We start from the raw sequence: 25,325 nt of genomic DNA, 5'->3' as shown, positions 1-25,325 counted from the left end.
CATCCACCTGTCTCCATTCCTCCCTTTAGTACCTTGTTCCATACATCCACCTGTCTCCATTGCTCCCTTTAGTACCTCATTCCATACATCCACCTGTCTCCATTGCTCCCTTTAGTACCTCGTTCCATACATCCACCTGTCTCCATTCCTCCCTTTAGTACCTCGTTCCATACATCCACCTGTCTCCATTGCTCCCTTTAGTACCTCATTCCATACATCTACCTGTCTCCATTGCTCCCTTTAGAACCTCGTTTCATACATCCACCTGTCTCCATTGCTCCCTTTAGTACCTCGTTCCATACATCCACCTGTCTCCATTGATCCCTTTAGTACCTCGTTCCATACATCCACCTGTCTCCATTGCTCCCTTTAGTACCTTGTTCCATACATCCACCTGTCTCCATTGCTCTCTTTAGTACCTCATTCCATACATCCACCTGTCTCCATTGCTCCCTTTAGTACCTCGTTCCATACATCCACCTGTCTCCATTGCTCTCTTTAGTACCTCATTCCATACATCCACCTGTCTCCATTGCTCCCTTTAGTACCTCGTTCCATACATCCACCTGTCTCCATTGATCCCTTTAGTACCCCGTTCCATACATCCACCTGTCTCCATTGATCCCTTTAGTACCACGTTCCATACATCCACCTGTCTCCATTGCTCCCTTTAGTACCTTGTTCCATACATCCACCTGTCTCCATGGGGAAAAAAAACCACCACTCAGATCCTTTTTAAATCTTTCCTCTCTCACCTTAAATCCATGTCCTCTTTGTTTTAGATGTTCCTGCCCTGGGTTAAATGACCCTTCCTTTCTCCCCAGTCTTGTAATTCAGGTGCCTACCTGCTTTTTAATCATACCTTGAGGAGGGGCTCAACCCCAAAACGTTGGTAATATATCTTTCCCTCCTGTGGACACCGCGAGACTGGTTGAGTTTGTTATGACCATCACAGTGTCTGCAGACCTGAATGGTTTACTCTAAAGCAGGAGCCGGACCACAGTCGGAAGACTGAGGCTTGCTTCTGGCAACTATTCTGATCAGATGGATAGGCAAGAACTGAAGGTGGTGCGAAGGAAATTATACCACATTTATAGTTCCTTCCGCGGTCAGTGAGTCCTACAGCACAGAAACAGGCTTGGAGGGGAACAAGAATATCTCATCAAGTGTGCAAGCCATGCTTGAGAATGTCAGGAGGACAAGCAGCAGCCACAGGAAGCAAAAGGCAGTCGACGTCCCAGGCTTGGCCTTTCATCGGGAGCATTCCAAATCAGTCAGACGCCGGAAGGGAAAGGCAGGAGGAGGGAGGAAGGAGAAGGACGAGGAGCTCAGGTTAACAGGCGGGTGGGAGGGCAGAAGGGAAAGAAGCTGAGAAGTGATGGAAGACACCGCGTGGCCTGCTGAGTTGCTCCAGTACTTTTGTGTTCTGAGCAGACGCAGGCCCTTTGGCCCAACTCGTCCATGCTTGAATGCTGACAAATGACTTTTACAGATATCTTGGACTTCACGCCAGAGTTTGTTCAATTCAATCGGCAGAGATTGATGGCCGTTGAAGCAAATCCTCTGGCACTGTGTGCTTTACTGTGCTATTTTAGAGAGCAGTGAAGAGTAAGGGGCAAGGAATCTGGTGTAGCCCAGAATGAGCAAGGATTCCAGAACAATGGAATTTCCAAATCCATGGTCGTCTAACCCAAGGGCCAGGTAAAATCGTTCCTAATAAATCCAACAAGGAATTCATGGCAGCAGAGTCTATTACACCCTTCATTGAAGACTGTTGGGCCTTCGACCATTTTTCAGATTTTAGAATTATTGTCAGGGTACATACTGAACCCTGAGATCCCTTTCTCCTGAGGGCGCATCAGAATTACCACTAATTGGTTGTCCAAAAAAAACTGTACACAGCGTAAACATGTAAACAAAGAACTGTAAGCTGATAATTAATGCAAACAGAGTGACTGTGGAATACAGAGAGAACAAAATGAAAATCAATAAAGCGAACATATAAGTCCTTAAATGAGTCCCTGATTGAGTTTGTCGTTGAGGAGTTTGATTGCGGAGGGGGAGCAACTGTTCCTGAACCTGGTGGTGCGAGGCTTGTGGCTCCGACACCTCTTTCCTGATGGCAGCAGTGAGAACAGAGCGTGGTGGTGTGGATCCTTGATGATTGCTGCTGCTCTCCGACGGCAACATCCCCTGTAGATGTTTTCGAGAGTGGGGAGGCGTTTGCCTGTGATGTCCAGGGCTGTGTCCACTACCTTTTGCAGGGCTTTCCACTCATGGGTATTTGTGTCACTGCACCAGACTCTGATGCAGCCAGTCAGCACACTTTCCACCACATCTCTGTGCAGACTTGGAACTGAAGGAACAGGAGCAAGAGTCGGCCATCTGGCCCATCGATAACATCATGGACTCAGTTCCGCTCAATTGTGTATGCCCATGGAAGCGCATCCCTACCCTTTTTATTCTTGTATTTTAACACCAGCTTGACGTAATTTTGGAGAGTGATTGGTAACACCATTAGGAAGTACAGTAAAAGCCCCTTTATCTGAAATTCAAGCAAACGCCAGCCTCAAGCAACCGGGATAAAAAAATCTCAGAAAATAAATGAGTAAAAAAACACGGAGGTTTTAAATAGGCGCCCCTTAGCAGTTGGTTCGCCAATCATGCAACACGCAATCTCGAGCAACCGGAAAATTCACTTATCCAGCCTCTACCAATCCCCATAGGTGCCGGATACCAGGGGTTTTACTGTATGTCTTTTCCCTGTTGGATGTCCAGAGAACAGGACAAACACAGGAGACTGCAGATGCCGGAATCTGGAGCAACGCTCGATCCGCTGGAGGTTCTCAGCGGGTCGAGGACCATCAGTAGGAGAAAAGGCATTGTTAACCTTGTAGGCCAGATCTGGGCTAGGAGTAGTTGAAGCGAAATGTAGGCTGAGGTGTATCCAAACGGGCACAAGGCGGAAGTGGGGTGGAGGACCACGTGGATGCACAAAACATCCTTGCCAAGATTGGGCCAAGTAATCAGTGATGTGTTTTATTTATACCTTACATCATTTGTATTACAGGGCATCGTCACTCTCTCGAGCTGCGCAGTAAAAATGTCACCAACCATCAAAACAGTCATCACTGTTCTCCTTGAGTGTGATGGATTGCGACAGCGGGAGAAAATTCTTTTAACCCTCACATGCAAAAAGAAATACCTGCTTTTAATGTAATGTTAGAAGGCAACGAGTAACAGGATTAATAATTGTTTCCTTTCAAATCCCCCCTGAGTACTGTATGAATTAGACATTTTATCTTTAAATCAAAAATTAATGTTGATGTATGCACTAGCTTATGTATAAAGCCTTAATTATCTTTTATTTAAAATGTCATCCTTCCCCTTGGAAATTATTCACAAAACTATAAAGGTTAATCGTGTAGATTTTCGAAAAGTGGAATAAAAATCCCAAGGTCATAGAATGCAAATCTGATAAAGAAGGTGACTGGATAATATTCATCTGTTTCTGTTATGATAAGCAGACATTACTTTAATGCAATCTCATTAGAGGTTACCCTGTGAAGTGCCTCAGGAAATAACACTCAGGGACCACCTAGTGTGACAAGGCACCACTGCTTTTGAAGGAAGGTGGATTGAAGATTCCTCTTACATTAGAGCTTATTTCCCTCCCTGCAATCTTTCTCTTTGTACCTTAGAACCTTGATAGTTGTTAACTCATTAAGCACTGGAATTCCTCAACCAATCCCTTGCAGTGGGTTTGACTGGGATCAAAACTGGAATAAGGGGCGTCACAGTCAGGAAAAGTGTGACCTGGGTCCGAATCCGGTGCCCGTCTGTCAGGAATTTGCTCTTTCTTCCCATGACCTGCGTGGGTTTCCTGCGGGTGCTCCGGGTTCCTCCCACCCTCCAAAGCGTACGGAGTTAATGGGGGATAGCAATGGGTGGGGCCTTCTGCTGTTCTGTTCACATTTCAGGTTTCAGACCTTAGATTTATTGTCAGGGAACATCCATGACATCACATACAACCCCGAGATTCTTTTTTCTCCTGTGGGACAAGCAGAATTGCCCCAAATGGGTAGTGCAAAAAAAAACTACTGTTAAAATTAAAAATAATTTAACAATGTAAAATGCTGGGAATCTGTTGAACAGGATTACCCTGGGACAACACAAATTCCATTTGAAACGAACAGCCCTTGCAAACAATTTTTCTTTTGCTTTGTTGGATACAGTTCCGTGAAATGGACGGGGTGATGAAGGGTTGGTGAGGTTTGAGTACAAAGGTTGTGACCTCATAATACAACTTGCACAAGGTGTTGGTGAAATAACGGTTGGAATATTTCGTGTCATGCTGGTTACCCAGTTGTTGAATGTCAACAAGTTGGACGGCAGGGGAGTCTGAAGGGTCAGGAGGACTTGAGTTATAGGGGTGACCCTGGAGCCAAGGAGGCTGAGGGGAGATCTTAAAGACTGATATGCAAATAGGAGGGGGATAGTGAATGCTCACAGTCTTTTTCTCAATGAAGTTGAGGACATGGGTTAAAGTGAGAGAGGAGATATTTAAGATGGACCAGTAGGACAGTTTTTTTCACCTGGAGGGTGGTAAGAGCTGACAGAAGTGGGTGCAATTATGATACAATTGGTAGAAGGGCCCAGAAAGATATGATCCAAATGCAGGCAGATGGGACTAGCCCAGAAAGCCATCATGCTCTGTGTGCCCAAACCTTGGACTTTGCCAGTATTTCCTCTTCCTTTTGCCAGTCTCCCTTCCCCTCCCCACCCCTGCCTCCATCGGTGTAATTTACCAGGATCGCAGTCTGACCAGGTCGCGCAGAATCTTTGAGAACACATTCCACCCTGAACACAACATCTTTCCGTTGCTCCCGTCGGGGAAGAGATACAGGAGGATCAGAGCCAGCACCACCAGGCTGAGGAACAGCTTCTTCCCACAGGGCAGCGAGAATGCGGAACGCCAAAGGAGCTGCTCACACTGACCATCCAAGACTCTCATATTCATGAAACAATATTTATTTATTTGTATACGTGAATACTTGTCCTGCATACATATTATTTATCTGTATGTGTGTTATGTCTGTTTGTATGCCTGTGTGTTTTGCACCGAGGACCAGAGAACATTGTATCATCAGGTTGTCCTTGTACAATCAGGTGACAATAAATGCCGACTTTGAGCGGAGGTTGAACCAAGAGTCAAGATGGCTTCAATGGGTCAAGTGGCCACCTCCTGCGAAGTAAAATATTCTCCCACCTCTGACTCGGAGGATTTCAAATTGAGTTTTCAGTCTTCATGGGAGAACAAGTTACCTCAGCTGGTTCCTGGGGTGGCAGGTCTGCCACACGAGGAGAGGCCAGGCTTCCAGAGTTTAGCAAAATGACAGGTGACCTCACTGAAATCTCCAAAATGCTTTGAGAACTCAACAGATTAAATGCTGCCAGGATCTTTTCCCCTGCTGAAATATCCAGATCAAGAAGACACGTTCTCTGAATAGAATGCCTGGAGCCCTCCCTCATGGAGGTTAAGTCACAGATGGTGTTCAAGCAGAGATCAATGGATTTATAGATATTTTTTAAAATCACAGGATGTAAGGAGGGAGCAGTAAGTGGTCTTTGTTATAAAAGATCAGCCGTGCTCTTGCAGAACGATGGAGCAGATTCAAGGAGGAAGTTGATCAACTCTAGCTTCTCTCATGCTCACAAAAATAAATTAAAACCTGACTCCTAACTAACTTGAATATGACCTAAGCCTGAGGACTGGTCATTTCATAAAGTCAAGTTTATTATTATCTGATGAAATAGTGTCCTCTGGTCCTCGGTGCAAGCATAACACACATACAGATAAGCAATACATGTGCAGGACAAGTAGTTCATCTCAACAAGTAAATTAATAAATATTGTTTTGTGAATACGAGAGTCTCGGAGGGTTAGTGTGAGCAGTTCCTTTGGTTGTTCAGCATTCTCACTGCCCGTGGGAAGAAGCTGTTCCTCAGCCTGGTGGAGCTGGCTCTGATCCTCCTGTATCTCTTCCCTGATGGGAACAGCTGATAGATGCTGTGTGTGGGGTGGAAGGGGTCCTCAATGATTTTGTGAGCCTTCCTCAGAGAATATTCCTGGTAGGTGACTGTAGTGATCCTCGCTGCCACTCTTAGGGTCTCGTGGATTGACCTCCAATCCATTTCTCTGCAGCATCTGTGCCGCACAGTGATGCAGTCGGCCAGGGAGATCCCGAGCAACCTAACTATTTACATAAACATAATAAATAGGAGCAGAAATTGGCCATTTGGCCCATCGAGGCTGCTCCACCATTTAGTAAGCCCATGACTGATCTCTCCAGGTACTCAGCTCCACCTACCTGCTTGTCTCCCACCACCCTTAATTCCACTTTTATTCAAAAATCTATTTGTCTGCGTCTTAAATACATGTAATGAGGCGGTGTCTACTGCTTCATTAGGCAGAGAATACCACAGATTCATTAATCTCTGGGAGAAGCAGCTCCTCCTCATCTCTGTTTTAAATCTGCTCCCCTAAATGTTAAGGCAATGATTCCCCCCCCACCCCCCACCCCCCACAAGTTCTAGTCTCACCCACCACTAGATACAAACTCCCTGCTCCTTTCTTGATCTACTGCTTTCAGAATTTGATATATTTCTGTAAGAACCGCAGTGGCATGTTTAGCGCACTGTTACAGCTCCGGCGACTAGGAGCAGGTTTCGAATCCCGAGCCATCTATATGTTCTCTCCATGTCTGCATGGGTTTCATCTGGGTGCTTCAGTTTCCTCCCACCCTTAAAAAATGTACTGGGGGTGTAGTTCAACTGAGTGTGTTTGGGTATCATGGGATTGTGGGCCAAAAGGGCCTGTTACTGGGCTGTATGTCTGTCATGTCTAAAGAGCCTCCCTCATCCTTCTAGACTGACAAACAACCGTCGAGACCTTTATTTCCCAACTAGGACAATTGGAGGTCAGTGGGTTTATTACAGGTGACACAGTGAAGGCACATAAACAAGGAATAAATAAATCAAGGTTGTAAATTTGACAACAAAAAAAATTCTCAACAAAATGTTCCACTGAAGCAGAACCAAAATCCTTCTGGCGGTCTGAAAATGGGCTTGGGTTCTCCAGAAAATCTCTCCCCACCCCCCCTTCCACTCTCCTTGTTATGAAGACCAACATGCCATTAGCTTTCTTCATTGCCTGTTGTACCTGCATGCTTACTTTCAGTGACTGATAAACAAGACACCTTGATCTCATTGCATTTCCTCTTTTCTGTGGTAAATAAAAGAATTATTAATGTTGTTTCAGGATGTAAAAGGATTGACAACCACTGGGGCTTGGGATTCCAATACTTTGCAGCTAATGTCTTCCTACTCCGAGGAAAGGTTTTCTTGACCGGGTTCTACTGAGCACAGCTTTTGCCTCAGGTAACTCAGCTCAAGTTGAAGGCACTCTATCATGGTTGAGGCATTGGGTTGAGTCCCATCTATGCTGTGAAATAGGTACTGACGATCCCATGACATTTCTTTGTTGAGGCTGGGTCTGTCTACACCGGAGCAGAGGAGGTTAAGAAGAGCCATGACTGAGGAGGCTTAAAAATATGAGGGGTTATAAATGGGGTAGGCATGCAGGAACCTTTTCCCACTATCATAACAAAACCATGGTAAGGGGGAAAAGATTGGAGAGGGGGGATCTCTTTGACCCAGAGAGGAGTGAGTACCTGGAGAGAAAGCAGTGGAAGGAGTGTTGGTATCAGCATTTAAAAAATGTCTGGATGAGGACTTTGAACTACCCAGAAAAAGCAGGCTACAGATGAAGTCCAGGAAGAGAGGATTATAATAGATGTCTGCCCACTGGTCAGCATGCACATGGTGGGCTGAATAGCCTGATTCCATTCTGATTCTTTATGATTCTCTTATCATTTGGGAGCTTACTTTGCCCAATATGCCTGGAGGAGGGGGATTTTATTTGGATATAAGAGCAAAAGTAGTCCTTTCGGCCCATCAAGTCTACACTTGCATTCCATCATGAGCTGATCCATTCTCCCCGTTAGCCCCACTTCCCTTCTTCTCCCCATAATAGCCTGACTATTCAGATACATGTCAACCTTTGCCTTCAATACCTCCAACAATCTGGTCTCCACAGCCGGCTGTGGTAGTAAATTCCAGAGGTTCATCACTCTCTGGTTAAAGAAATTCGTCCGCATCTGTGTTTTAAATGGATGCCCTCCAATCCTGAAGTTGTGCCCTCTTATCATAGACTCTTTCACCATGGGAAATAACCTTGCCACATCTGCTCTGCCCAGGCCTTTTAACGTTTGAAATGCTTGCAGCTGATTGTGGACAGTAGGGGGAAAACAGGAGAACATGAACTAGTCTACATCAAAGGGTCAGCAGTGGAAAGGGTTAAGAAATTCAAATCCTGGCTGTCAACATCTGTCCTAGGGCTTTCATGGCAATGCATTCACAAAAATCACAAATACTCTTACAAGTTTCTATATGTGTACCGTGGACAGCATCTTGACCAGTTCCATGACTGTCTGGTGTAGCGGTGCAAATACATGGGACAGGAAAAGGTTGCAGAGAGTTGTGAACTCAGCCCGCGCCATCATGGGCATCAGTCTTCACTCCATTGAGGACATCTACAAGAGGCGGTGTCTCAAGGAAGCAGTCTCTATCCTCAAGGACCTTCACTACCCAGGCCATTTCCTCATCCCACGCTACAATCAGGAAGGAGGTACAGACAGTGCCGGATTAACTTCAAGGCAAAAGTAGCAAATGCTACGGGCCCTGCATTTTCAAGGGCCCCACGCTAAATGCTTGCAAGCTATCGATTACAATTTGGGGAACTCATGTCCGCGGATCCTCACCCTGACACCTACCCATCTAAACTCCCGTCCGTGGATCCTCATCCCGATACCCGTCCACCTGAATTCCTCACCCCAGCACCTACCAATCTGAGTTACCAATGCCCCAACCTTGTGCAAGTTTTTCAATATTTATGTGTATTTTTTAAAATCTAGGTCTCCTTTATAACATATGCTACAGGCACCGCACTGGGGTAATCCATCCAGCGGTTCAGAAGCCTAAAGATGAACACCCAGTGGCACAAAACAGCTTCCTCCCCTCAGCCGTCTGATGTTGACTGGACAGTGAACCACAGACCCTTTCTCTTCCCTTAGCACCAATGTATCTTTTTCAATCTAACATTGCAATATTTGCACTTGTAATGCAGCAAATTTCCTGACACATTCATGGCAATAAATTCTGATTCTGATTCTATGTGTGATTGGTGGTTTTCCCTTGCAGTCTAAGTGAGAGCTTGCCATGCCAAAGTTGGTGAATGTATTTCCTATGATACAAAAGCAACTACTTTCAAAATGCACTTCTTCAGCTGGGAACCATTTGTTCCACATGAAAAGCTTCAGAACGACATTTCAGGATACATTTCAGTGTATCTGTTTTTGGTCTGAGAGCCATAAAATTTGTGCATTTTTTGCCGTCTTACACTGAAGACTGTGACAAGAAATGAATGGGTTTCAGAATGTATAAAAGTAAAAACACAAATAGCTGAAGAAACTCAACTGGTCAAGCAATGTCCTTTATGTAGCAAAGTTAAACTACATAACTGACGCTTCTTCTCCCACTATGCCCAGTGTGCGGACAGGGTCTGCCCCGCCATTAAATCTACCTCTTTTCCCCTGACATCGGATGCCCATGTGGCCTTCAGCCGCATCAAGGCAGACATTGCCAAGGCCGCAATGCACGGACTGGACGACTCCACTCCGTTCCAGGTGGAGAGCTCTGCGTCCGACTTCACCTTGGCCACCATTCTTAACCAGGCGGGCAGACCTGTTCCCGCACCCTCCAGGGCCCCGGACTCTGTCGAGAAGGAGGCCAAGGCCATTGTCGAGGCGGTACGGCACTGGACACACTACCTTGCCGGCAAACGATTCATCTTGCTGACCAAACAACGTGCAGTCACTTTCATGTTCAACAGCCAGCAGCGTGGTAAAATCAAAAACGACAAGATACTGAGGTGGAGAATTGAACTTTCCACCTACAATTATGATACAATTTACTGGCCTGGGAAACTCAATGAGCCTCCATATACCCTATCCTGTGGAACATGTGCCAGCATGCAAACAGGCCCTCCACAACAACCTCTGTTACCCTAGAGTTACCAGGTTCTTCCACTTTATCAAAGCCCACAATCTACCTTACTCCATTGAGGAGATTAGGACCATGACCAGGAATTGCCAGGTCTGCGCAGAGTGCAAAACACACTTCTAGCGACAAGACAGAGTGCATCTGATAAAGGCCCCCTGGCCCTTTGAACACCTGAGCATTGATTTCAAGGGGCTCCTCTCCTCCTCTGACAGCAATGTGTACTTCCTCAACATCATTGATGAGTACTCACTTTTCCCGTTTGCGATTCCTTGCTCAGACATGACCACTGCTATTGTCATCAAGGCCCTGAGCAATCTCTTCACCCTGTTTCTGTACCCCTGCTATATTTATAGTGAGTGAGGGTCCACTTCTATGAAGACGAGCTGCATCAGTACCTGCTGGCCAGAGGCATCGCCATGAGCAGGACCACCAGCTAAACCCCTGAGGGAACAGACAAGTGGAAAGGAAAAATGCTACCATCTGGAAGACTATTCTCCTAGCCGTGAGGTCTAAAGGCCTTCCAGTCTCCTGCTGGCAAGATGTCCTCCTCAATGTACTCCACTCAATCGGATCATTCCTATGTACCACTCTCCGGGAAAGGATGTTTTCCTTCCCTAGAAAGTCCACTTCAGGGACCATGTTGTCCCCAGGGCTGGTCCTACTCCGGAAGCACGTGAGGATCCATGCAACTGACCCACTGGTCGAAAGGGTCCATCTCCTCCACACCAACCCCCAATATACATACCCAGATGGTTGTGAGTACGTGGTCTCCATTCAGGGCCTAACGCCCTCGGGAGTCCCCGAGACCATTGCCGACCACCCCGCTCCCCCTTCACCTATCGCTACCCACTGTCAAGGCATGTTACCGCAGCCCCAGTGAATGACAAGTCAGATCCAGCGCCACGCATCCACCAAGCCAGTGCTGACAGACCAACCAAGATTCAACACCTGCACCACAGTCGGTACCATGACAATCACAGCAGCAGACCAGACCAGTCAAAAGACTCAATTTGTAAGAACATTTAATTTACTTTACCCCGCCAGACTCTTTCTAAAATGATGGGAGAATGTGGTAAACAATTGTGATAGTACAGATTCTATCACCAATGTGTATATGTACCGATTGTAGTGCAGGATGACTGTGATTGGCTGAGAGTGTATCCACACCTACTGGCAGGTCTTAAAGGATTGCTCCAAGCCAGACCAGGTCGTTCTGGACTGGTCGACCTTCTTGTGATAAGCTCCAGTCTTTTAGTTAATAAAAGCCTTGCCACCTATTGGCAGGTCTTAAAGGGTTGCTCCTAGCCAGACCAGGACATTCTGGACTGGTCGACCTTCTTGAGATAAGCTCCAGTCTTTTAGTTAATAAAAGCCTTGCCACCTATTGGCAGGTCTTAAAGGATTGCTCCTAGCCAGACCAGGACATTCTGGACTGGTCGACCTACTTGAGATAAGCTCCAGTCTTTTAGTTAATAAAAGCCTTGCCACCTACTGGCAGGTCTTAAAGGGTTGCTCCTAGCCAGACCAGGACATTCTGGACTGGTCGACCTTCTTGTGATAAGCTCCAGTCTTTTAGTTAATAAAAGCCTTGCCACCTATTGGTAGGTCTTAAAGGGTTTCTCCTAGCCAGACCAGGTCATTCTGGACTGGTCGACCTATTTGTGATATGCTCCAGTCTTTTAGTTAATAAAAGCCTTGCCACCTATTGGCAGGTCTTAAAGGGTTGCTCCTAGCCAGACCAGGACATTCTAGACTGGTCGACCTACTTGTGATATGCTCCAGTCTTTTAGTTAATAAAAGCCTTGCCACCTACTGGCAGGTCTTAAAGGATTGCTCCTAGCCAGACCAGGACATTCTGGACTGGTCGACCTACTTGAGATAAGCTCCAGTCTTTTAGTTAATAAAAGCCTTGCCACCTATTGGCAGGTCTTAAAGGGTTGCTCCTAGCCAGACCAGGACATTCTGGACTGGTCGACCTTCTTGTGATAAGCTCCAGTCTTTTAGTTAATAAAAGCCTTGCCACCTATTGGCAGGTCTTAAAGGATTGCTCCCAGCCAGACCAGGTCATTCTGGACTGGTCGACCTTCTTGTGATATGCTCCAGTCTTTTAGTTAATAAAAGCCTTGCCACCTACTGGCAGGTCTTAAAGGATTGCTCCCAGCCAGACCAGGTCATTCTGGACTGGTCGACCTTCTTGTGATATGCTCCAGTCTTTTAGTTAATAAAAGCCTTGCCACCTACTGGCAGGTCTTAAAGGGTTGCTCCTAGCCAGACCAGGACATTCTGGACTGGTCGACCTACTTGTGATATGCTCCAGTCTTTTAGTTAATAAAAGCCTTGCCACCTACTGGCAGGTCTTAAAGGGTTTCTCCTAGCCAGACCAGGACATTCTGGACTGGTCGACCTACAGGTGATACGCTCCATTCTTCTAATTAATAAAAGCCTTGGTTTGGATCAACACGTCTTTGGTTCCTTTGACGCGCTCTACAACCACTGTATATTTGTTTGGCTGCGTTACGACATTCCCCTTGCTGACTCTGCCTGACGATCCTCCAACTGACCCCTGTGCCACAGCTCCCTGCTCCGTCCAGGACAGTCGACCAGCATGGGCGTTCCTCCATTCTCTTGTGAATAAAAGCCTGTCGATTTCTCTACAACTTCTAGTCTCTGTAGTTATTGATGGTGCATCAGGGCCAACAAAGATCTCGGTCTGACGAATTGCAAAACTGAGCAGTTGAACCTGCAAGGTCCTCTGAAGAGCCCAATATGGCAGACAAGAAGCCAAACCCAGCTACATCTGACAATTAAAATTCTCACTTAAGACAGTCAAATTGAATGCTCTTTCTCAGAACAAAGAACTCTTTGAAGTACAGAAACGAAAAGCAATGTCTATCTTTCAGGGAATGTCAAAAACTGTTGAACTGCCAACAGGTTGAAAAGGGCTTCGAACTTGACATTAACCACAAAATACCATTAAAAAATAATTATCCCAAGGGGAATATTTATCCCAAGAAAATATATTTGCATTCTCTTTTACATGAGATTGGTATGTTGCAATTGAATCTCTGTGTTTGGAATATACTGTGGTTGCTAATTTCACTAAGCTCACAGGATATTCAGTTATAAAAAAGCACTGTAGATACTTCAGCCTTGTTACGGTGAGAAGCTGGACATCATCCGGATGCTCTTTACTGACAACTGTTTGGCATTCAACACCATCATCCCCTCAAAACTGATCAACAATCTCCAAGGCCTGTACCTCAATACCCTGCTGTGTGATTAGATCCTGGATTTCCTCACAATCAGTGAGGACTGGTTAGGACATTGCCTCCACAATCTCCATCGGTACCGGAGCACCGCAGGACGCCGTCCTTGCCCCCTGGCCTACTCGCTTTACACTTAACGACTGTGTGGCTCGGTACGATAATAGCATCGTCTACAAATTAGCTGATGTTCTCACGGTAGTGGGCTGTATCAACGGGGACGATGAGTCAGCGTACAGAAGGGAGATTGAAGACTTGGCTGAAAGGAGTACCTCGCATTCGATATCACCAAAACCAAGAAGCTGTTTATGGACTTCAGGAGGGGAAAGAAAGAGTGCTGAATATACTTCAATCTTGCTACTGTAAGAAGCTGGGTTACCATCACTTTGTGTGAACTCACTTGTGTTTATTTGCCTGACTTAGCATAACGTTTAAAATACTCAAATTCGATTGTCTTGCTAAGCCTGGTCACATTTCACTCCCCACGATGGCAATTGCTGCGGCTAGATCTGGAAAAAGGGCATCAACAGAGACCAGCTACACTGCCTCTCGTCAGTGCGATCAAACACAATTAACTCTCCCTGCCAGCACCACTCGGACTGCAGACTCCATCCGCTAAGTGTGCTGACTGTCCGCTCCAGAGCATTTTAAATTGGAAGGGAGATAGTGTTATAACCCTCTGCCTTTCACAGGCAGACAGCACGCACAGCCACACCAGAAGAACAAAACAGTTCCAGACATATGGCAGTAAAAAAGGAACAGGGTTACAGAAGCATCTTATCTCCTCAGAAAAAAAAAATGTCTCACAAAGACAAGTTGGCAACACATCAGAGCCAGGTGCAGATTAACACGATCAGGCTCAGTGAAGCAAACTGCCGCCTCTCTGTTGGATATGGTATAATACTTTTGTTTAATTGTACAGGTTTCTAGTTACCGTAAATTTATCATTAGCTGAGAGGGCTTTCATTTCATTGCAAGGGACAATACGAAGCCTCCTCCTTCTTTTCTGAGAGAAGACAATGCATTCCAAGAAGTGCACGATATCTGGCTGCAGAAAATATCATCCATATTTATGCTCAGATTGCTTTTGAAATACTTCTATTATTTGACTGTTCTGATTGAACTTCAGCGTCCAATTCCGACCATCACATTACAGGGAGGATGTGATTGTGCCGGGGAGGGTGCAGAGGAGATTTGTGGAGATGTCACTGAGAGAGGAAAACTAGGAGGAGAGATCAGACAAGCTGGGGCTGTTTTCCATCGAACTGGGGAGGCAGAGGGAAGACCTCATTGAGGTGTATAAAATCATGAGGGGCCTGAAGGAGCAGATGCCACCGTTCCCTTGATGCAGGACATTGGTCGGGGAGGGTTTCTGCCGGCAATGGTCTGTGCAACGGACATATATTCAAGACAAGGTTGGAAAGACTTTTACATTGTAGAGGAATTATAGGGGGGGGGGGGGAAAGGCAGGTAGGTGGAGATGAGCCTATGATCAGACCAGCCATCATCAGTGGGCCGGATGGCTGACTCCTGGTCCTATTTCTTATGTCCAGCTTGAAAAGCCGCCCTATAACAGGCTATTTCCCTCAGTAGGTGAGATGAGGGCGTAGATTTGAGAGAATATAGAAGGATGAGAAAGGAGACATTCTTATCCAAAAGATGGAGTTAGATCTGCAAACCCACTGGAAATAGAAGCCCTCAATCATTTAAGAAGCACATGGTAGAAAATGGGATTAAACTCAGCTGTTCCTTTCCAGCTGAGGCAGACACAATAGGGCGAAGGGTCTACTTCCGAGCTCAGAGTCAGTTGGTCTGTGGCAGGAGCAAGGTGTCAATGACTCCACTAGTCCCCTCCCCCAGTCCCAGTCAATCATCGTCACAGAATGTAGAACGTAGAACATTATAACACAGAGCAGGGCCTTCAGCTCGCAGCAGGCCCCTCTGGCCCATGAAACAGGTGTCGCCCAAATACACCGATTAACCTATGAGCCCCGTAGATTTTTGGAGGGTAGGAGGAAACTAGAGCATCCAGAGGAAACCCGTGCAGACATGGGGAGAAGGTACAAACAATTTACAGACAGCGCCGGATTCGAACCCGTGTCGCTGATGGTTCTGAATCTTTTTCTTTCCACTCACATTCCACTTTAAGTAATCCCTATGCCATCAGTGCTCCATGATTAATAAGGGATTGCTTAAGGTGGGATGTGAGTGGGAAGGGAAGGTTGAGAATCACTGCTCTAGACCCAATTGTTACTGAACTATTTTGTTTGAGAAAAATTGCCATTGGCCCATTTCCTTTGGAGTTATGAAACCATGCACATAACGAGTCAATGAGGGATGATTAAAACAGTGGTTTTCAAACTTTTTCTTTCCACTCACCTACCACCTTAACCAATCCCTTACTAATCACAGAGCACACTTAATAGGGAACACTTAAGGTGGTAGGTGAGTGGAAAGAAAAAGGTGGAGAACCGCTGAGCTAGTGCTAACCTCTATACTAACCATGCTAATATTGTGCTGACCTACGTAGACCTACTCTTTCCTTCCCTTGCACACATAACCTTCTATTTTTCTTACATCTATGTGTCTATCGAAGACTCTTTTGAATGTCCCTATTGTACCAGCCTCGACCACCACCCCCACCAAAGCATTCCGGGCACCCATCACTCTTCCTGTAATAATCATACCTCTGACATCTCCCCTGAACTTACCTCCACTCACCTCTGGTATTTATTGTTGTTGCCCAGAGAAAAAAGCTGCTGGCTCTCCACCCTACCTGATAATCTTATATTTCTCTGTAAATTCACCTCTCATCCTTTGTAGCTCCAGAGAGAAAAGACCCAGCTCTGTCAACCTTACTTCGTATGGCATGTTCTCCAATCCAGGCCACATCCTGGTAAATCTCTGGCAAAAGTGTGGTCATTTGGCCCATCATACATGTTCCAGCTCTTTGAAAGAGAACTCATCTAGTCCCATTGTCTCTCAATTTTCCCACATTCCTGCATCCGCTGTTTGTCCAGGTTTTGAATTTAATCATTATCATAGAGCTTGGAACAGGCCCTTTGGCCCAACTCATCCATGCTCACTATTGACATTCTGGGCTAGTCCCATTTGCCTGGATTTGATCCAAGCCTTCCCTATCTGTCCAAACATCTCTTGCACATCATTATTATCTTTGCTTCTGCAATGCCCCCTGGCAGCTCGTTCTCAATATGGACTGCCCTCTTGAGTGAAAGTGTTGCTCCTCAGCTCCCTCAGAGGGTAGTCTGCATCTGAAACAAGTCGCGAGAGGAAGCTCTAGAAACACGAGCAGCTACAATGCTCAAAAGGCCTTTGGACATTTATGTGGAGAGGAAGGATTTCAAAAGACATGGACCAGGTTCAGGCAACTGTGCAGGGATAAGCCCAGAATGCCAATGTGGCCAGCATGGATAAGTTGGGCCAAAGGGCCTGTTCTGTGCGGGATAATGCAACCATGGAATATTACAGTACCAAAACAGGCCCTTTGGCCCATCTAGTCATTATTATTCTGCCTAGTCCCATTGAATTGCAGCCAAACATACCCCTCCTTATGCCTCTAAGTCATCAACTTTATTGCCATTAAATTGTATAGGTATAACCTGACGAAACAGCGTTCTCAGGTCCTCAGAGCAAAACACGCAGACACAAAACCAGACATAACACGCATGCAGACAAACAATACATAAACATAGCAAGTATTTTGTCCACACAAATAAATAAACATTGTTTTGTACAAACGAGACCTTCAGATGGTTAGTGTCGGCAGTTCCATACCCCTCGCATTTTATTTAAACGTCAAAACGACTCGAACATAGACTAACTATTCACCTTCTTAGCTCTTTTCCTTCTGAGTCTATCATATGCCTTTTAAATCCATTGATCAGATCCATAGTTCTCCCATTAATTTACCCCACAATTTTTGGGATGGGTTTGCAGTGTAGTACCTGTGTTTTTCCACTCAAGTGGCCATTGACAGCAGGGACCAATGTGATCTCCAGCTGGCCAAGGTTCTCCGTCAGCAGAATAGTCTGTAGAGTACAGCTTTAAATCAGCCATTCTCAACAGGAGTCCTACGGCCCCCCCAGCACATTTATGTAAAAGCCTTGTTTTCTTTTCACCTCGTGTGATGTGAATATTTTTATGTTTTCTAGGCAGTCGGTCGGAGAGAAGCCAAAACTTGACTGCTTCACAGAAAGATCTAGGAATAACGGTTCATCGTTCCCTAAAGGTAGAATCTCATGTGGATGGGGTGGTGAAGAAGACTTTTAGTATGCTGGCCTTTATAAATCAAAGCATAGAATACAGGAGTTGGGAAGTGATGTTGAAACTATTCAAGGCATTGGTGAGGCCAAATTTAGAATACTGTGTGCAGTTCTGGTCACTGAATTATAGGAAGGATATCAAGAAGGAAGAGAGAGTGAAGATAACATTTTTAAAAATGTTACCTGAGTTTCAGAATCTAGATTATAAAGAAAGATTGAAGATTAGGTCTTTATTCTTTGGAGTGTAGAAGGTTGAGGGGCATTTGATAGAAGTATTTAAGATTATGATGGGGATAGATAGAGTTGATATGGATTGGTTTTTTTCTTTGAGGGTAGGAGAGATTGAAACAAGAGTTAAGAGCTAAGGGGCAAAAGTTTAAAAGTAACATGAGAGGAAACTTCTTCACTCCGAGAGTGGTAATGAGCTTCCGAGATGAGTAGTGGCGGCAAAGTCCATTTTATTATTTAAGGAAAAATTGGATAGAAATATGTATGGAAGGGCAAGGTGCAGGTAGATGGGACTAGAGGAGACTATTTAGTTCGGTGTGGACTAGAAGGACCAAAATGGCTGTTTCCGTGCTGTAATTATTATATGCTATTCTTATATGTTATAAGAGCATGAGGCATAGGAGCAGAAATAGGCCATTCAGCCCATCGAGTCTGCCCCACCATTCAATTATGAGCTGATCCATTTTCCCACTTAGCCCCACTGCCTGGCCTTCTCCCCATAACCTTTATGCCCTAGCTAATCAAGAATCTGTCGATCTCTGCCTTGTATACGCTCAATGACCCAGCCTCCACAACCACCTGTGGCAACAAATCCCTCATATTTACCACCCTCTGGCTGAAGGAATTCTTCTGCACCTCTATTCTAAGTGGATGTGCCCTTTAATCCTGAAGTTGTGCCCTTTTATCCTAGACTCTCCTACCTTGGGAAATAACCTTTTCTACATCGACTCTGTCCACACCTTTCAACATTCAAAATGTTTCAATGAGATTCCACTCCCTCGCCCCCCATTCTCTTAAATTTCAATGAACACTGGATAAGAGCTGTCAAATGCTCCTCATATGACAACCTGGAATCATCCTGGTGATCCTCCTTTATACCCTTTCCTATATCATCATATCCATTCTTAAATGAGGAGCCTATCTCGGCTGCACCATTTCATCAGATGCAAGGATCGACAATGAGATAGACAACAGACTCGCCAAGGCAAATAGCGCCTTTGGAAGACTACACAAAAGAGTCTGGAAAAACAACCAACTGAAAAACCTCACAAAGATAAGCGTATACAGAGCCGTTGTCATACCCACACTCCTGTTCGGCTCCGAATCATGGGTCCTCTACCGGCACCACCTACGGCTCCTAGAACGCTTCCACCAGCGTTGTCTCCGCTCCATCCTCAACATCCATTGGAGCGCTCACACCCCTAACGTCGAGGTACTCGAGATGGCAGAGGTCGACAGCATCGAGTCCACGTTGCTGAAGATCCAGCTGCGCTGGATGGGTCACGTCTCCAGAATGGAGGACCATCGCCTTCCCAAGATCGTATTATATGGCGAGCTCTCCACTGGCCACCGTGACAGAGGTGCACCAAAGAAAAGGTACAAGGACTGCCTAAAGAAATCTCTTGGTGCCTGCCACATTGACCACCGCCAGTGGGCTGATAACGCCTCAAACCGTGCATCTTGGCGCCTCACAGTTTGGCGGGCAGCAGCCTCCTTTGAAGAAGACCGCAGAGCCCACCTCACTGACAAAAGGCAAAGGAGGAAAAACCCAACACCCAACCCCAACCAACCAATTTTCCCTTGCAACCGCTGCAATCGTGTCTGCCTGTCCCGCATCGGACTGGTCAGCCACAAACGAGCCTGCAGCTGACGTGGACTTTTTACCCCCTCCATAAATCTTCGTCCGCGAAGCCAAGCCAAAGAACATCCATTCTTAAATGAGGAGCCCAAATCTGCTCACAATGCTCCAAGTGGGGACTCACTACTGCCTTATAAAGCCTCAACATCACATCCCTACTCTTATATTCTATTCCTCTTGAAATGAACGCCAGCTTGGCATTTGCCTTGTTCACCACCAGTTCAACCTGCAAGTTTACCTTTAGGCTATCCTGCACAAAGGCTCCCAGGTCCCTTTCCATCTGGGTGCTTGCAATTTTCTACACATTTAGAAAAGAGTCTTCTCATTTATTTTTTTTCTACCAATGTACATTTTCTGACATTATACTTAATTTGCTTTCTAAGGGTGGGTGGGGGGGGATCTCAGCTGAGAAAAGGTTGAGAATGGCAGCCTTCAAACACCTCCTCCGCTGGGATGAAGGGACTCCACCTTCCAGCACTGCTTGTCACCATTCTCTCCCATGCACCTTATTGTTAGCTCAAGACCATGGGATTCAGCCTGAGATTTTGCCGCAATGAAGCACAATAAAAACAAATTGCAGGCACAAAATATAATATTCCTCCTTTGATGAGATTGCCAGACTGCAGATAGGGTCTGTCCGACATATTAGGAAACCAAACTAAGATTTGTGTTCTTTCAGCCAACTATCACTTGCTTCTGTCACAGCAGCTACACACAGCCTCATTTTAATGGCGGTTATGGATTTATCCTTCAACCCACGTCCTCCATTCCAATCATTGAACTGTGATTTCTTTCAGTTCATACTTCATCCTTTAGTTGTTCATTGCTGCACTGCCCTTTATTCCTCTAATTGTATTCACAACCTATTGGCTCTGGTTGTTTAAAGAACATTTCTCCTCATTATTGATAGGATCTGCGATTGATTTTTATCTCCGACACTTCTGTCAAAGTTGTATTTTCTATGATTGAAAATAGCTAACGACCTGGGACTTGGGCGGGCGGGGAACCCTTTCAATTAACCTCCTTCTCCAATCCAATTTCCAACTCCATGTTGTGCCTCCGTACATTTGTTCTTTGGCCCTTGAGTCTTTTCAAGATTTCCTCCTGCGATTGCAGTGAGCTGCTGCCTCTCACCTCCCAGGGATCTGGTCTCTATCGTGACCTGCCTGTGTGGAGTTTGCATGCTCTCCCTCTGACTGCATGGGTTTTCTCAGGGTGCCCTGGTGACCCGAATTCAAGTGGGTCATGAGGTTAATTAACCCCAGTGGGTAGATGAATGATAGAATCCAATTGGTGGGAATTTGGGAAGAGTAAAAAGGGATTACTCAGATTTCAGATTCAGGTTTATTGTCAGAGAACATACATGACATCACCTACGACCCTGAGATTCCTTTTCTCTGTGGGCATGGCAGAATTACCACTAATGGGTAGTGCAAAAAATAAACTGTACACAGCCTAAAACATGTAACCAAACAAAGAACTGTAAATAGATAATGAATGTAAACAAACTGACTGCAATACAGAGAGAGAAAAAAGTCAATAAAATGCACAAGTAAAAGCCCATAAATGAGCCCCTGATTGAGTTTGTCGTTGAGGAGTCTGATGGTGGAGGGGTAGAACCTGGTGGTGTGAGTCTTGTGGCACCTAAACCTCTTTCCTAATGGCAGCAGTAAGAACAGAAAATGTGATGGGTGGCAATGGTCTTGGATGATTGCTGCTGCTCTCCGACGGCAGCATCTCCTGTAGGGAGGGTTTTGCCTGTGATGTACTGGGTTGTGTCCACTACCTTTTGGAGGGGTATTGGTATCCCCCTACTAGATCGTGTTGCAGCCGGTCAGCACACTTTCCACCACCCTCTGTAGAAATTTGCCAGGGTTTCTGATGTCATACCAAACCTCCGATAACTCCTGATTGGGAATGTGATGGTACAGACTGAGTGGGCTGAGGGGTATGCATCCACACACTATGACTTCCATTTAATATTCCACTCCTCTGCTTAAGAAACGATAAGTATTTTAAATGTGAACCCATTCTCAAAATTCACATTCAGTCCTTGCAGAAGTTATAATTTTCCAAGATTTCAACCATTATACAAAAAAGCAACTTGGGGAACATATTCAATAGCATCCGTCTTCAACTCCATTCATCTCAAGACATAATATGTACTTGTGAGTTGCAATCATTCTTGTAATAAGATTGAAAAAATCCAGAGAAGATTCACCAGGATGTTGCCCAGACTTCAGAAATTGAGTTACAGGGGCAGGTTAAACAGGTTAGGACTTTATTCCCTGCAAAGTAGAAGAGTGAGGGGAGATTTGATAGAGGTATTTAAAATTATGAGGGGTACAAATAGAGTAAATGCAAGCAGGCTTTTTCCACTGAGGTTAGATGAGATACAAACCAAAGGACATGGGTTAAGGGTGAAAGGGGAAAAGCAGGGGAATATTAAGGGGAATTTCATCACCAAGCAAGTGGTGGGAGTGTGGAATGAGCTGTCAAGTCAAGTGGTAAATGTGCGTTCAATTTTTATATTTAAGAAAAATTTGGACAGGTTCCTGGATGCAAGAGGCATGGAGTATTATGGACTGGGTGTAGGTCAGTGGGACTGGGCAGAATAATAGTTCAACACAGACTAGAAAGGCCAAAGGGTCTGTTTTCTGTGCTGAATGTTCTATGGTTGTATAGAAAGATACCCAGGAGCTAACGCCTTGTACAGTGAACACCTATGTATTGTACGGGATGATTCATGTCCATTGAAGATGGAGCTGCAGAGCAGAACCTCACGTGCATCACCACAATTTTATGGGTCTAGAATGGGACTTGATGTCCATGAGTGCTCAGCTACGACTTCTTCCAAGGCAGTTTCTGGCACCAAAAGTGTGTTTTCTTGGGGTTGGTGGGTTAATGAGGTCCCTCTCGTGGCAGGAGGTGACAAGAGGCAACAGGTAGCTTGGTTGCTTATATGAACTGTTGCTACGGCTCAACTATACTCACGGGAAAATTTACAGTGATAATCATCAACCAGGCCAACAGGATAGGACTTTATTCTCTGGAGTGTAGAAGAGTGAGAGGAGATTTCATAATGGTATTTAAAATTATAAAGTGGGTAGACAGAGTAAATCTAGATAGGTTTTTCCAGAGGGTAAGTGAGATACAAACCCAAGGACATTGGTTAAGGGTGAAAGAGGAAATGTTTAGGGGGAACTTGTTCACACAGAGAGTGGTGGGAGTGTGGAACGAGCTGTCAACTGAAGTGGTGAATGTGGGCTGAACTTTAATATTTAAGGACTATGGACTGGGTGCAGGTCAGTGGGATTATCAAAAAAAATGGTTCAGCGCAGACTAGAAGGGCTGAAGGGATCTGTTGTAATGTGCTGTAATATTCTATAGCTCTATGGTTTTATGCCCTTGGGTTTTGGGAGGTGCAAAGGGAGAAAAGCACGCAGTTGCAGGGAAAGTGCGGAACTTCCACGCAGATAGGACCTTAGCAGAGTTAAACAAGAAAAAGACCTGGATGCTTGGGTCTTTTACAGTGTGCAAAAGTGCTGGAGAAACTCAGCAGCTCATGCAGTATCCATAGGAGGTAAAAAGCAGTCAACATTTCGGCCATGGGCCCTTCGTCAGGAAGACACTGGAATAAGAAAGTAGGGGAGAAGTAGAGGAGAGGAGGGTGGCAGGGGAAGTAGGAGGAGCACAGGCTAAATGGTAACAGGTAGATACAGGCGGGAGGATAGAGAGAAAGGACAAGTTTGAGGGAGTTAGATAAGGTTCTTGTGGACAGGGAAATTAAGGGTTATGGGGAGAAGGCAAGGACAAGGTATTGATAGTGGAAGATCGGCCATGATCACATTGAATGGCAGTGCTGGCTTGATGGGCTGAATGGCCTACTCCAGCACCTATTGTCTTTTGATGAGGAGGCCAAAAGAAAGGAAGGGCAGCCCTCTGAGAGGAGAAGGAATGGACGTGGGTGAGCAGCTGAAGGAAAGGAGACAGAGAGGTCGGGAAAGAGAGAGACCAGAGGAGGGTGCTAATGGACATTGGAGGTTGATATTGATGCCATCTGGCAGAGATAGGAACTTAGATCAGGATTGTGAAGGTAAAAAGGTAAAGGTTCCATATTGTCATGTAATACTACATTTAAAATGCAGAACACATGAAGTTCTTTAACTTTTATCTTCCATAAGGCAGACAGAGGGTCGCCACTTTGTCCAGCGCTTCTCACAGAAACCTACAGCACCTGGTGTTCCTAGACGGTCTCCCCTCCAAGTACTAACCAGGCCTGAGCCTGCTTAGCTTCCGAGATCAGACAATCCACGCGTATTCAGGCTATTAGGCCTCTTGCACCCGGGCCACTGGATCCCTGAACAACTCTACCCCAGTGTTATCATTGCACCACACATTGATAACCACAAGGATTTCAGCTAGAGCACTTTGTTCAAATCTGGGCACCACTAAAAAAGACTTACTGAAATGGAAGTTAATTTAAGGGGAAGGGGTGCGAAAGTTGGTCTTTTCTCTATGTCAGAGGGAAGGTGAAAAGCTTTGATGAAAGAACTGGGGAGAAATTAAGTTTACAGGCTCGAGGGATGGCAACCAGAAGACTAAATTTATCGAACACTGAAAAATAATTGGAAATGTAGAGTGTTTTTTTTCTCTCCATTCAGCTTGCTTTTCTGCTTTGGAAGCCTTTCTTAAACAAGTGCTCTAAGTGCTAAAGAGTGGAAGCACTTAGCTTATCTAGGGAGAGATACAGGCACACAGGATCAAGCAACTCCCTGTGTGGAGTATAACGAAGTATCTCCCTTCTGCAAACAAACACATTACACAGAACTATGCAGAATACACAGCATCAGTCAAGCACTCTGTTCTGGCATTTGTGCTCCACAGGACCCTTTCCCAGTTCAATATGTCAGCGTAGCTCTTTGTTCCCTTATATCCAGCCTCCCCCTGAAAAACATTCTGCATTACTTCTCCCCTACGGATGAAGAGGCAGCTTCCGTACTCCCTGTGGATCTCTCAGCCTAACAGTGTGACTTCAACAGCTTCTGGCGATCTCCCACAACCACTCACCCACCCCCCGCATCCCATAACCACAAGTGAAAGCCTGTTCTGCATCCACACCATCGGAACTCTTCATCATTTGAAGACCCTAATGAGGTCTCCCCTCAGTTTTCTTTTCTAGACTGACAGAGAGAGAGAGAGAGAGAGAGAGAGAGAGAGAGAGAGAGAGAGAGACCTTTCTAATATGTACAACATCATGCTGCTGGCTACTGTACCAGAGTGTAGGCTTCACACACCAGGCTACCAGAAACTAACACTTCTCATCAACATCATTCTCTGGAGGCTGCAAAACCTATAAACAGGCTGGCACATCAGACAACTCCTTCCAACTGATGTAAGTTTGGACCATCAGGAGGCTGATTTTCACCACTCAGACTCTTAACAACGGGCTCCGCTTAAACAGCAAGAGGTCCAACATGCACTGCATGTGGAACCTAGTGTAGAAACAATCATTTTTCTCAAATGGGCATCCTTCAGAAAAGCAGACATGTGAAGATAGTGGATAACAAAGATTTTGCTTCCTGAACACTTTTGGGTGTATTTTTATGGACCTTGGGCTGCTAATCAAGAAATGTTCTTACCACATATCTTTTTTTTTTAAAGATGCAATCTAATTTTGTGATTTCCAGTCAAATTTAAATCTACTTCAAGGATCCAAAACCATGAAGCT

Source organism: Narcine bancroftii, chromosome 2, assembly GCF_036971445.1.
Source record: "Narcine bancroftii isolate sNarBan1 chromosome 2, sNarBan1.hap1, whole genome shotgun sequence".
In the NCBI taxonomy this organism is placed as follows: domain Eukaryota; kingdom Metazoa; phylum Chordata; class Chondrichthyes; order Torpediniformes; family Narcinidae; genus Narcine; species Narcine bancroftii.
This window is presented reverse-complemented; position numbering follows the sequence as displayed.